Genomic DNA, 15,498 nt, shown 5'->3' on the forward strand with positions numbered 1-15,498 from the left:
AGCAATCGAAAAACTCAAGCTACCCTTTCTTGCCTTTGCCTTCTTTTCTCAGTGATATCATCATGACTTTAACAATCGCTTCCACATAGGCAAGATTTAAATTTCTTTATGATATTGGTGATTTATTTTGATCATTATATAGACATCAGAACTACCTTTAATTTTTTGTCATACTTATAAAAGTTACCAGATGTGAAAGCATCTATTTTCACAGCTGGCCGATCATTTATGGATTCTTTGAAATTCTTATTTTCACCTTGCTTCTTGATAACAATGAGAGTTCAAATTTATGTGTAATATATCATTCACTGAACAACTTCTTAGTCCAAATCAATCCTTCTACTATTGTACTGTCACTAGAGTATTACATTAATCTTCCTACAAATGTGTGTGGAACATTTCATTGACTATGCCAATTCTTAAAAATACAAATCTGCTAAGTACAAACTTAATATCTTGCATAGAATTTATCACCCTCTGTTTATACACTCAAAAAGCTTTCATGACTTAAATCTTCAACCTGTGTTTTAACAAAGTCACATAATTAAGGGCTCTCTACTTCTGGCTTATTCTTTCTTACTTAGTCTTTTCCCCCATATGAGAACCTTACCACCACAGTCATCAATGATTGACTTAAATTATAATTCAAGGATCACTCTATATAACATCTTCTCTATTGCTTGACTATATTCAATTTCAGACTTCATAGCAGGAAAAGTATATAACACAGCTTTATGTTTTTCACAACATCTACCACAAGGCCTTGTACCTTTAAGGCACTGAATATATCTATAAGGATACATGTATGATTCTTGGGTGCTTTTTGTCACATGTGCTCGAGAATGAAGCAGGATTTTCCCTCTGTATCCCCCTAGTATGTAGGAACATTCCAAACATATTTAGAAGAAGAGAAATTATTTTATTTGGATAGTCAGTTTTGAATACAANGAAAAGAAATGCAAATCAAAACCACCATGATATGCCACTTCACACCCATTGAGATGGCCAAAATAAAAAAGATAATGAGTGTTGACCAGGATGTGGAGAAATCAGACCTGTCCCACACTGCTGCTTGCTGGTGGAAATAGAAAATGAGGCAGCAACTTTGGAAGATTATCTGGCAGTTTTTCAAATAGCTAAATATAGAGTTACTTTATGGTTTTTTAACTTCACTCCTAGGCATATAACCACAAGAGAAATTAATTAAAATGACACTTTAATTTATACAAAAACATTCATAGCAGCATTATTTATAAAAGCCAAAAAAACCCAAACAAACAAATATTCATCAACTAATGAACGGATAAATCAAATGAGGTATATACATACAGAGGCATGTTATTCATAAAAAAAGAAAGACTGGCATACATTATCACCTAGATGAACTTTGAGAACATTATGCTGAATTAAAGAAACCAGTCACCACACACACACACACACACACACACACACACACTCACACATTATTCCAATTATAATGGCCAAATCTATGAGGACAGAAAGCAAACTCATGGCTGTTTGACCATAAGGTTGGGGAAAGTTAGGGAGTTAGAAGAGGTCAGCTAAGGAGTACAGGGTATTTTTTGGGTTAATGAAATTGTTCTAAAATTTATTGTGCTGATGGGCTGATGGATGCTCAGTTCTGTGAATACACTAAAAGTTAGTGAGATATAATCTTTAAAGGAGTGAATTATATGCCAATTAAGTTGTATCTCAATAAAGCTGAAAGGTTGGTAGAATATTTTTTTTCTTATAGAACAATAGGTCAAAAACACATTCACAATTAAGAGACGGGCTACACCAAAACAAAAACATAGAAATGCATAAGCAATGTAAGAAATTACTAGTTAAATCCTTCCATGAAACATAACTAACTCAGTGAAAGTTGATTTCTAAAAGACCTACACAGAAAGAATGGTTCAAGTCCTTGGACAATAAAATTTCTTAGTTGTTTAGTGCTATACAGACAATTTTTCAGAGATACAGAGATGGATTATGACAACTGGGAAGACCCTACTGGATAAGATCTCTCCAATAAGCATTAATAGTAGTTGGGGGAAAAAAAATGGTAAAGAGTATTCATTTGGAATTCAGAGCAGCTTGGGCTTGAATCATCTGTAACTTAATAGCCATGTGACCCAAAACAATGTACTTCACAACTCTCTAAGCATCACTCTCCACATTTCTAAAATTATATGCACTGTATAAGTTGCTGTAGGATAAATAGAAATGCTCTCAGTATCCAACAATTTATAAATATTGTATACAAATTCTTTTATAAATATCCCAACTTTCTGGTTTTATTACTTCCTTTTTTCTTTCTACTTTTTAAAAATTAGATACAGTTGAAGCTTGAGGTTATCTCTTCATTAACAACAAATTTTAGGCAAACATAAGGAAAAAAGCACAAATATCCTCTTATGAGAGTAAACTTTAGTATTAAATTGCCTTATGATGCTATCAGTGATGAATGAGGTTGAAAATCTAAAAAGTACTGTTAAGTTGCAAAGGTTACAGTGTCTCATTCAGTGGAAAATTATACCAGTTACTTTGACATTGGAGAGCCATGAACCAGGGCCATGAAAACTTTTAAATTCTCTGTGGATTGAGTGAACATTTGTACATTCTTTCACTATTTGTTGTGCATTTTAAATTTTAAAGTGATTAATTTTATGTTCTTTTGTGCTTCAGTTTTATATCAGAAAGTACTGTTTAATTTTTGCTCCTTTCCCAAGTATTAGTTTTGGAAGAAAATCTGGGACAATCTCCATTGTATCCTCAGAAATAACTGATTATAGTGCTTTCAAGTTCCTAAGATGACTAATAAAAACAATGCATAAGTTATAAATTACTTTAATGAAGACTATATTGCTTTTCATTTTACAAAATAGTTTAACTGAATATGGGCATAGAGAAATATTTATTGCTGCAAAATGAAGAGATTATCACATATGTATACACACACACACACACACACATAAACCTTATGAAGTCCTTGTAGGAAGGGAAATCTAAGAATTGTAAGGAGAAGTTTCAATACAATATAAAAGGTCAAGAGTGTGAGATATGACATTAGACTGTTGGGGTTTAGTTTCTACCTCTCATCCTTGCTAACTGTGATGCTGGAAGATTACCTACTCTGTGCCTTGGTTTTAGAAACTATTAGATGATGATGATGATGATGATGATGATGATGACAATAATAATAATAATAATAATAATAATAATAATAATAATACCTTCCCTTATAGGATGTCTATTAGTATATGAAAATTGTTTAAAAGAAGATCTGGCACATACTAAGTGCTCAGTAAAAGCATCAAATTTTGTAAACAGTCCTGTCAGGGGGATAATTACAATACCTAGATTCCCTTACAGTAAACATTCCAATTATTTATTACTGTAAGAAATGTTTTTTTCTTAGAGGCAAAAGTTGCATAAAACCAGTCTTTAAAACCCTATTATGTACTCCAATGCCTGTGAATAATCTACACTTGATAAACATACATGGACTACCCCTTCCAAGACTTAGGCATGGCTGGATCCTCTCACCATTTAATCTCAACTTAAAAAGTCCTTGCTTTAAAGCCCCTTGGGACCATCCTGTTTAGAGCAGCCAATCAATCCCCATCTCAGGCCACTATGTAGTTTATTTTCCTCACATCTCTCATCCTGTCCACGGATTATCTTTCTTTTGTTTACCTATTTGCTAATTTATTTTAGAATATAAGATTTAGGAAAAAAGTTGGGGGCTGGGGATATAGCTCAGTTGGTACAGTGCTTGCCTTGCTTGCACAAGGCTCTGGGTTCAATCCCCAGCACCACCAAAAAAGTTGATATTTTAATTTTCATCACATCAGTACCCTAAACAGTCCCAGGAACATACTAGACTCTCCCCAAGTACCTGCCAAGTAAAGGAATTTATATTTGGAGGAAGATAATGTCTTATAAAATAGAGCAGTAAATTATAAAGAGGAAAAAATTCTCCCGTTTTTCACCCTCTGGGTTTGCCAGGAAGTAGTTTCATATGTCCTTGGAATCAGTACCTGTGGAAAGGGAGAGGAAATGTAAGATCAATCAAGGGAGATACTGGGTTATAATGAGGTCCAGTAGCCTCTGTCCCCCCACCCTCCCTGCACCACTCTGGGAAACTCTGGAGCTGAAATGGCTCATCAGAGTTTTCCTATGTTGAATCCAAATGGCTTCAACTGTACACCTCTGCCTCAGTCAGTCCTTGTCCAAGGAGCACCCACAAAAGGGTGTGACCTTGGCCAGGGGGCTTTCTGCAGCTGAGGAAATCCTGGGGCCAAGGACTGCAGGAAATGCGGCAAGAGCTTCTCTGTCCAGATAGAAGGATCTTGGTGGTTCATCTTCATGTCCACCACACAGTCTCAAGTCCCTGGAATTTAACACTGAACACAACAAAGCCCTTGCCCTCAAGGAGCTAGTATTCCAGAAATGGTAAGATCAGCAATGAGCGCACACTCATACAAGTCAGGATATAGTAAGAGTTATGATGAAAAAATTCTTCTGGAAAAAGATGAGGAAGTGATATTTTAGCTGACATCTGCAGAACGTGAGGGAGAAAGCCATGTTTAATATGGACAAGGAACACAGGAGGCTGTAGGTCCAGCCAGTCAGAAGCCCCAGGGTATTCAGACAGCAGGAGGGTCCCATGCCGGAGGATGGCTGGCTATGAGGTCAATGAAGTAGTTGGGGGCTGATTTATGAGATTCTAAAGTTGAACTTTTGAAAACATGGGTTGTTCCTCACTCCCAGTAGTTTCCTGAATTTCTTTCCAAAAGTTACTCTTTTATCCTAAGAAGGGATATTTAGTTTGGGATTTGATGATTCCTCCTATTTAAATACTTTTCCGTGAACTTATTTGACTGTTTACAAGCAAGGGGCAAGAAAAGTCTCTGTAACCAATAATTGTAATTTTACTTCACAGCTGAAATCTCCCAGATGTTTGCTCTGTTTTTCACTATTCTGAGAGGGTTTTAAATGCATCTGCTTGAGGAATTAATATGTTACTTCTCATTTTCCTTTCCTTGGAGAATTTCTATTCTTTTGAGAATTTTCATCTGTAATTAGTTTTCCCTTACGTTGTGAGTATTGGTTATTTGAGATGGCTATCACATCTGTCCTGATGCATATTTCCCCAGGTAGCAAGAGAAGCAGATGCAAGATTGAAGCCTATGAAGCACTTCCTGATACAGGATTTGTCAAAATAGAACTTCTGCTAGACAGAAACAACAATTAAAAAGTAATGCAATGCACTCTAATCAAGGGAGAAAATGAGTCATTCCTCCTAGAATTCTTTAGAAGAACCAGGTGTTTTTACCATAAATAGTCTACTTAACATATGTAAGCCATTATGCATCACAAAGTAGACAGGCAAACAAGATCAAAGTTCAAATCTTCAACTGGTATCGATCAAGAGAAGCAAGGACAGAAAATGAAGTGGAATCAGCATCCACAGAATCCAGACGGAGCTAATTCACTGAATTGCAGAATTGAACACCTAGTCCCCTAAACTTACTGTTGCACAATAACAAAGAACAAACTTCAGCCAACCCCCCTTGGAGCAGCTTTTCCAGCATCTGAGTTTACAATTTATTGCATTCTCAATGTGTCCTCACAGTCCTCAGGAGGATGGTTCTGGGATCAAGGATGACTTCTCAGGCTCCGCTCAAAGTTTGCAGTTATGCCAAAGGAATTTTAGAATTACTCTCCTTTAGCTAGAGATAAGGAAAGTAGTCGAAAATGAAGGGAAACACTGCACAGGATCGAATTGAAATTAAAATCCACAGAATCTTTTCTTACAAACCAGATTGATCTTCTTCTTTCAAGTCAGCAAAGGGTGCACTGGGATTCTATGCACTCTCATGGATCTTCCATAAAGGAAAGAATAGAAAACCCATCTTCCTTTGAGGACAGAGTAAGCACTTTTTGATACACCCTTGAGGGCCCGATATAGGCTGGGGAATAGTCAGGGTCCACATAAGGATAGGACATTCTTCAGCATCTACCCTGCAAGTGACCTTCTAGCTGCTGAGATTTGACACATTTTCTTTGTTCTTTTACCAGGAAGAGGAATATAAGGTTGTAATATTATTCTCCATCCATCTAAGAAATGAATGGTACCATGAAAGCATTAAAAGGCACTCAAACTAAACTGAAAGCCCAGAGCCTATAGCCAAGACAACAGTCCAATGAAGTCTCAGAAATCCCAAAGTTTTATTTCTCGTGCTTTCCATGTTTGTCTTTCTTTTTAACTTTGTACTTGAGGGTGACTTTTAAATCTTATCTTGCCTCTAACATCTGATAAAGTGTTAACAAGATGATACAAAGAAATGAGATACTGATACTGATATGGCCTGCAGAGTTAGGAGGAATGTTATTGAGAGGGAGGACCCAAAGCAGAAGTGAATTTGATAGGTAGAAAGGCAATGTGTATGGTGGCCAGAAATAAAGATAAGAGTGTGCAGTATACGTTGAATAGCTTTTGCTGAGAAAAAAATGTGTATGTAGCAAAACCGGGAGCTGGTGAAAGAATGTGGGGCCATACAGTTATTATGGCTGTTGCCAGGAGCCTTAGATAGATGACTACGTTGTCTCTTTATAGGTCCTTACCTCCATCTCTGTATATTTCCCTCTTTTCAACATTCAATGCAGTATACCTATGCAGTTCTATTTGAGAGATCAAATCATTTCCACCTTCTTTAAAAGGTGGAAAAAGTTTGGAATGAGAATGGAGAAAAAAAATAAACAAGGATCTTCTTCTGGTTTCTGGATTACAAAAGGTAGAACTCATGCATCATTAAGAATTCTCTGAAACCACTGAAATAGTTCTATTAAGCAAAGATGGAATTTCTTAGGATATAGAATACTGGGGACATAACAAAACCTTAGGAACAGATGAATCAACTTTGGGAAACACAAGAACCTGAATCAGAACCTCATATGAAGATTTCAGAGATCACCTCTGTAGAGTGCTGCAAATGGAATGCTTAGATTCAATCACCTTCGTTTTCCTTTTCTCTTTGTTTAGGATGTAAATTTCTTCAGAGACAGTATGATTGACCAAGTTTATATCACATCTTAACCACTTGGGGGTGAGACGAGGGATGGGGAGTGAAGGGGGATCCTATGATCGGCATCCCAACAAAACCATGTGAAATGGGAGAGGGTTGGACATGCATCCAAAGGAAGGAATACCAAAGGAAGATCAAAACCAGACGGATTTATTATAATTTGGAAACTGATGATGTTCATGTTTTCTGTCATGATAATACCACCACCACCACCAACAACAACAACAACAACAACAAAATTGCAGAAGAAAGACAGGAGAGGAGAAGTTGAGAGAGAGAAAGAAAAACTAATTGAAAAGTCAAGAATTTCAAAAGATGTCAAGTTTGCAACCCAAGAAATTACTGTAAATTCCTGGAACACATCTATGAAACAGAAAATGAATGATATATCCATTGCTCTTTGAAATAGAATACTGAGTATGGCTTTATGTTGTGGAAAACTCTCTTGAAACTTATCCGGGTAATACTGTTAAATTACGTAGTCTGCATGTCTTTTTCCCCCTTTGCATGTTTTACAATTCTAAATTTAATACTTCAACTGGATTAATGGCAAAAGACTAGTCTTTTAGTAAAGATATTTTTCCATTCCTACAGAGTTAGTTGAAAAGGAAGCCCAGCTTCAGTTCTCCTCAAAGGCAGAAAACACATGGGATACATTTGAAAAATCCTCATTGAAAGCCACTAGTGAATTCTGGTGCCCACAGTTACTCTATCATGAACTAGAGATTTGTTTTATTTTACTTTTCCACTGAAGGACTTTTAAACTATAATTATTAATGCACATTAATTGTACAAACTAATGGGCTAGACTGTGACATCTCCATTCATGCATATAGCTTTGATCATATCTACCCTCCCTATGTTCCACTCCACTATTCTCTCCCCCATTCTTTGATCACCATTCTACTTTCCACATATGAGAAAAAACACGCAACACTGTGTCTGGCTTATTCCATTGAATGTGATGACCTTCAATTCCACCCATTTTTTCTGCAAATGATAGGATTTCATTTTTATTTATGACTGAATGAATACTACAATGTTATATATATACATAGAGCTTTTAAAAGTTTTATTTTTATTAGCTATATACCAGTTAAAACAATAGATTCATACAACTTTGGTAGAAGATTTATCCTATTTTAAGAGAAACAGTTTAATTCTGTTTTCATTTCACTTTTCCCCCATTATTACTTTTTTATATACAAAATGTAGCTACAGTTTTACCAGACTTATTACTGGTTTTTACTGAGAATTATAATCCAAAGGAAAAACAAACATGTTCATCAATTAGACAGTGTTTAGGTAAACTATGGCTTATGCATATGTGGAATACTATGCAGCAGTTAAAAATGAGGCAGTTCCATTCGTACTGTCAAGAAATGTTATTAAGTGAAAAAGAACAAGCTGGAGAATATATAGTATATTACACAATTCATGTAAAAAATAAGCAAAAGCAAAATTACATATATATGAAGAAATTCTAGGAGAGCCTCTGAGGATATGCATCTAGGGAAGGAATTAGATTTGCCACAATAGAAATATGAGCAGTTGCTTCTTGTTATCATTTGACTTTTAAAAGGGATATATTATTAACACAATTAAAAATAAGTTTATACAGTTTTAAAGAGTCATTGTCTAAAAGGGTTTAAAAAACTAATAAAAACAATGTAGATAGTTGCCTTTATCATCATACTCAATTTAAACTCATTCTGATCAGGATATGCATGCTGTCTTCCCAATTAGTAAGTTTTATCGACAGAATAGCAATAACCTCACTGTGCTTTTGTAGAGATTAAAAAAGATACATATGCAGCATGGTGGCAGCTCAATGTATGATAGTTACTATTATGAATACTGAGACATCAGTTTTATTAACAAGCTCTGAAAGCTGAATAGGAAAAAATTGTGCCTTGCCAGAATTTGCTTATTTCCTCCATGCTACGAATTTTTGCCCCCCCCAACATGTATATTTCATTAGCAGAATATAGTGTTATAATTTGGGTGCTACTTATCCTAACCTGGAAGTTTAAATTCATGTCATTTAAGTATTAATTTGAAAGCATTAAACAAGAATACAATTTAGGCCAAGTCTGGCACTGCAAATGAGATAGGCAGCCCATTCTGTGGAAAGCATCTTCAGGACAAATAACTTGTGTCTTGTGACACAAGTGCTACATCACCCACTGATGTCATCAGAATTTTCCTTGCTTTTATTAGTTTCAGTCTGAACTTTCATAAAATGAATCTCTTTTGTTTCCATAATTTATTTGGAAGATAATGTGGTCTGAGTGCTAGACCTGGAGCCAAGAAATGTCGTGCTTCTAATCTCAATTCTATCGTTGGTGCTCACTGTGGTCCTTGAAAACTAATAACTCTTAAGATTTGCACCTACAAATTGAATCAAAGAACATAGCAGTCCTGGAAATATTCTTAGAAATAAGGGACAAAAAGGAGAGATCACGAATGAAGTATTTATATATTTACTTTCAGTGCCATACCTCCAAGGTCAGTTCATCTTAGAAAAGCACCTATTCAGAAAGAACTAACTAGTCTTCCTATCAATAAAAGAAACTCTGAAAAAAAAAACACTGGATTTATGAAAAAAAATTCACTTTAGATGTGTATGGGAACAGAGATGTATAATATGTGTAGCTTAGAATAATACACAACAGGAACAAACATAAAGAGAACAAAGGGCAGTCTTAATTTAACCGAAGCACTGATTCATTGAGTATTTGGGGTGCTTTTAACTACACGCATTCTGTTTAATTTCAACAAAGTGAGGAAAAATCAAATGATAAAAATGATGTTCTTTGCTGTGCAGGCTGTATAAAAATATAACCACATGTATTGCTATTCCAATACCACGTCTCTGTGGTTGTTAGATAAATAGACATAACTGCTTATGAAGAGAGAAAAAAAAATAGCCATCAATCTATCTCAGTACCATAAACTAAAGTTTATTGTTTCAAACCAAGATGCCTCTATCAAACATTTGAAAGTTATAAAATCTGATTTCTTCGATTATTCTAAGTATCTACTATTTTACTATGAATTTAAATTAGAAAAAAAAGTGTTTAAAAATATTTCTTTTAAATTAACAAGTTTATATCCTATAAAATTAATTAGGTTGTAGTTAATGTCATTTGTATTTATATACTAAAGACATTATACTAATAAATGTACCAAATTATTATTATTATTTTGGTATTCATTGGTTAAAATGAGATCACATGTTATTTTTAAAATTGAAGAATCAAGTCATTCCTCTCATCCTTTCTTGTTTCCCTAAGCTACTACTCAAATTGCTTCAAGGACATCATCTATCTTTGTAAAATAATGTTTTGCTGATACAGAAAACAGTAATTCAAACAAACTAAATTCCACTTTCAAGTCCTAAGGACCTTTAAAAAAAAATTGAAGTTTGTTTGGAAAGTAAGAGTTTGGTACTTACTGAATCTCAAACTTTCAGAAGGAATCTTCCAACTCCCATTCTCTCATAAATCTCCCAGCAACAAACCATATTGCAGTAACATTAAAAACCCAGGATTACAACCCTGCCCTTTACTGCTCAGAGAATTTTCTCTCTGTTAGGACTTTTTAAAAGATCATCTCCTCTAAAACTGTGCAACGTCTTCTGGGAGTTAAGTATCACAGTGCTTAAGCCTTCAGGATAAGCAAGAATATAAAAACGAGTCAGCAAAAAGGGTTTAAAAATGAAAGGAAAAAAAAAAAGATTTTTAAGATGGTTTTTCTGGTAGTTTTATTTAATAGAATCAATTCATTTTTGAAAGTAATTTCTTATTCATCTTCTTTCAAGTTTTTTTTTTTTTTCCCCCCGTGGGAGAGGCTGGTATGTAAGATTGACTAATTTTTTTTCCGCTTATATTTCTGCCATGAATCTGGATTTTTCCTGTGCAGAACTAATGAAATACAATCAAATATTATTGCGATATTCCCTGATAATTTTGGAAAAAAGGCACACAAAACCAAACCATTCTGTAAGCTACGTTGGACAAATAACAGACGATATCACATGTATGGCTTTCTTTCTTTTGCCCTTTTGGGCAACTATGCCCCTTGTTTTCTTCTCAACAGCTCCTGATAGCACTCCCTTATCCCCACTGTGGCTGTGTCCCAGAGGCACATGCAGTACACCTGAGCAGGTCCACGGGCAGGGATTATTTCTAATGTGTGTGTATTTACCTATTTTCACAAGTTTTGAGTAAATAGATGTAAGAAATCAAATATTGATTTAGGTAGGAAACTGGAATAGTTTCTGAAAGCTTTTTTTTTTTTTTTCGTTTCTTCTCCTCCCTTGTCAGTATCATCTTTCTTTCTTTTTTCTTTTTTTTTTTTAATTTGGTTGCTTTCATAAGTGGTTGATTAAGTAATATCACAGCTATATACTTCCATCAGCTTTGGGGATTTATTTTATGATGTTTTTGAGGAACTCATAGCTATTATCTAAGAATTTTATTCATCATTTGCTTCGTGGTTAAAAGCAACCAACAATTCATTACTCGGATAAGAAGTAGGAATCAGTTGGAATCAACAATTTGTTCTTTGAAGGGGGTCGTGAGATATTTCATGTCCATGTTATAATGAAATGACGTCTCAGTGATTATTGTGAAAAAATGTTACATCAGCACATCAAACATTGCATTTTAGAATGTCTCCCAAGCAAAGGAGGACCAACCAAACAACCAAACAACAACAAAACAAAAATGAGAAGAGTAAACATTTTTAAAGTGGTGTTGCTCCATTTCAGTATTTTTTAAATGCTCTATTTCATAGTTTATATATTATTGATTTCCTTTATTTGTAATATATCAGTGTCCCTATGTCCATTCCAGAAAAAAAAAAGTCAAAAATCAAATGGAAGATATCTTTCCTTAGCTCTTCACAAAAAAAGTCAAATAGGGGAAGAGGTACAACAGGTTTTGCCTAAATAACACATGTGGCAAAGGAAACCAGTCTGTGATGAAGCAAATTGTTTTCATGTGTGGCTTTATCTTTGTGGCCAAAATTACTTACTCAGTCCAATATGTGAGCCAAACCTGGCTCCTAGAGCCTGTGTTCTACTGCCCACTACATCTCCAAACTCTGCAAGAACAATTTAACTCTGTATGCTTCTATATGCTGTGCTAAGTTCTCATTTAGACTCTGCAGATAATGCCAAGGTAAAACATATCTAGAGGGCTCACAGGACAGGCACCACAAGTAGTGATAAAACGAGATAGGGTAGAGCATAATTTATAAAGTTTATAGGGATGCAAAGATCAGAAAGATTCTGCACCAATTTAAAAGGATAAGGGCACAATCAAAGAGTCCATGGAGGAACTTTTCAAGGAGATACAGGATTGTAAGTGATGGAGATAATGCAGAGAAGTTGAGAAGCCGGGAAACCCAGGGAGTACGAATTTAATGGTTGGCTACGGATAAGAAGTAGGATTAGATTTGTTATACCCTCATTTTTCAAGCCAGACTTGAGTCAATTAAACCATGAGTAAGATTGTCATGGTAAGAACCACTTGTTAACAATTAAAATTGAAAATCCCTTTCAGATGACTGGGTAAAGCTCTTTAACTCAGTTTAACGGAGCATTCAATGTCAATAGAATTTGGTGATATTACTTTGAAGTGATTTTATTGCTTTATGAACATTTTATTTTCTACATATGTAATAATTTAAAGTATAAATTAATTGGTTAAGTGATATTCCAATAAGCCATTCTGTTTCACTTATGAAATAAAATAATTTGTGTTTTCAGAATAGTGACTTTCTAGAATTTTATAGACTCACCAAATTCCTATTTTCTCATCAGAATTTTCACTTTTCTATCAGAATTTTCTTTTGTCTAGGAATTCAAACTAATCTATAAATAAAGTTTCATAGAAATAATATTTCATATGTATGGTTCCCCTGATCCAAAAGATTTTATCTGAACATATAGTCAGAGTGAATTTTATCTATTTTTTAAAATTAAAAATTTAATCTTTACTACAGTTTTATAGCGTTATATTACCATTCTTATAACTTATGAGAAAACTGGTCATCATCAAAGTAAAGTAATTTGCCTATTAAATTCTAAGCCACATATTCTTTCCATATATAGTCTTTCTGAAAGACAGTATAAGATATTATATGTCAAATTGAAGTATTTTGTTTAGTATGTACAGCTAAAATTATTTCTCAAATTCGTTTATTGTTGGTGTTTTGTCTATTCTTTTTCAGTTGGACACAATAGTAGAATTTTAAGGCCTCAAATAAACATTGCCTATTTTATAAAGCAAAAAAAAAAAGCACTTTGTGGACATACATTCTTTTTATTTGTATTCTGAAATTGATAAGCCGCTAAGTGTTTCATACCAACAGAGCTATAAATTCAGCAGTATTTGGGATTGGAATATCTACATTATTTCCCAAATTTAAAAAGTGTTATGCCGAAGAGGTTTTTCCACAATTTAAAAACATTACTTTTTTTGGAAAATGGTAATAAGGGAAATTTAATCCAAATATTTCTGACTCTTTTATATTTAATCTCATAACATTTTTTGGTAAGGGCAGTGATTAATAAAACTATTTCTGAGGATTCAATACAGAAAGTTTTTTTTAAATTTTTTTAATTCTTTTTTTCCAAATAGGATGTTTAATGCAGTGGAGTATAAATTCAGTACTAAGAGCATTTAAAACCCAAAGCTATGACACTAGACATACAGGCAAGGAAGGAAAAGAGAAAAGAAAAATGGAATGAAAAAAAAAATTGAGCAAGTTACAGAAAGGATGGGAAAGACAGGGAGGAAAGAAAGGAAGGTATTATTGACCTTGATATTTTCACATTGCTTTACAATTTCAAACATACTTTTTGTATGTATTTCTCTGCATTTCCTAAACTTTTCAGTTTTAATTACTCCACATTTCCTCACAACTCTGAATTTAACATCATGAATTCTATTTTAGAGCTAAATAAGGAGATTCAGATTGTTTATGTAGAGTGCCTAAGGTCACACAGGGAGTTGGAAACACAGAAGCATCTTGAAACCTTTCAGAAACAATTTGTAGTATCAATAGTGGTGTAGGTGTGATTTTAATCCTATCTTCCCATGCAAAGTCCAAGGGTTTAACTCTTCATTAGTGGTTCTTGAACTTGAGTAGATAAAAGACGAACCTGAACCTGGAGGTCTTGTTAGAATACAGATGGCTGGGCCCCACCAGCAAAGATTCTGATTCAAGAGGACCAGGGTGGGACCAGAGAATTTGCATTTTCTCTCTCTACTTCCCAGGTGCTGCTGGTGCTGCTGCTGATCTGGGGATCACTTTTAAGAATGGCCTTGGTTAAACCAATGGTTTGGAGGTTTGCTCTCTCTAGGAGGTATGTTTCAGTCACTACTTCTCACATCATAAGTGAACTAGAACTAGAAAGAGGAGCCAAAATTTGGAATGAAATCCAATATTTTTTTTCTTTCTTGTTTTGTAAATGTCCCCATACCAGGAAGAGTTCTCTTAAAAATTGACCAGGACAACACAGGCCAGAATATTCACAATTCAGTCATCAGCATGCACTGCCCATCTCCGGTTCTCTTGCTCACTAGGACCTTCTTGTACTTCTCTAGTCCCTCCCTCACCTCTCAAGCTGCCTAGTATTCTTTTAGGTAAGATTCATTCCCACACATCAAGATATTCTTCACATTTTCCTTGCCCAATTGTAGAACATTAGTGCATTATTGTCTTTTCGGTTTAATGAGTGGGAGAGTCTGAAGGGGTGAAAATAGTCTAGATGACCAGAAGAAAGCAAGTCTGGAACCAGAGAGGGGAAGGGGAAGTTATGCTGGGAGGGTAGGAGGAAGTAGACAGACGGATTAATAGAGCTGCTGGGACTGGGAGCTGTGGGAGAAGGATTTTGGGAAGTTTGAGGGAAGATGGAAAGACAAGATCCAAGGAGGATCACCTGCTACCATGGTTGAATCCACCCTTACAGCCTTCTATGTTTATAGCTCTCCCTCTCCTTAACAGTAGAATGGGTGAATGGGTGAAGCTTGGAGGATCAGCGTAAACCTTTCTCAGGTCAAAGAGAAAACTTCGGTTAAAAAAAAAAAATGTGAAAGTTGTCAGAATCAAAATGGAGTCATTGTGGAGTCAAAGCCAAGAGGTTATGAAGAAAGTGTTCTTATGCAAGATTGCCTGATGATAACTATCACTGAAGAGTTTGCCAAACCACAAGCTTGCATGAAGACCACTGCAACCTTATACAAAAAATATTTCTGCAAGGACATCTGCCCAGCAACTGTCTGTTCAACCACAGGCTGTTGCCATTCTTGTTATTAATCACTGTGGTCAAAGATTATAGGTTCAAAATATTCAATGTAGTCCTCCAGGTTTTTGTCTTTAAAACTCT

General features: G+C 34.9%; 1 long non-coding RNA gene across 1 annotated transcript; it reads left to right on the forward strand.

Annotated features, from left to right (window-relative positions):
- The first annotated feature begins 952 nt into the window (after positions 1–952).
- On the forward strand, positions 953–15,180 carry LOC125614087. Its single transcript, XR_007344731.1, has 2 exons — positions 953–14,475; positions 14,596–15,180. It is a non-coding gene; the product is annotated as an uncharacterized LOC125614087 (long non-coding RNA).
- Positions 15,181–15,498: the final 318 nt, after the last annotated feature.

Source organism: Marmota marmota, unplaced genomic scaffold (assembly GCF_001458135.2).
Source record: "Marmota marmota marmota unplaced genomic scaffold, marMar, whole genome shotgun sequence".
Classification (NCBI taxonomy): domain Eukaryota; kingdom Metazoa; phylum Chordata; class Mammalia; order Rodentia; family Sciuridae; genus Marmota; species Marmota marmota.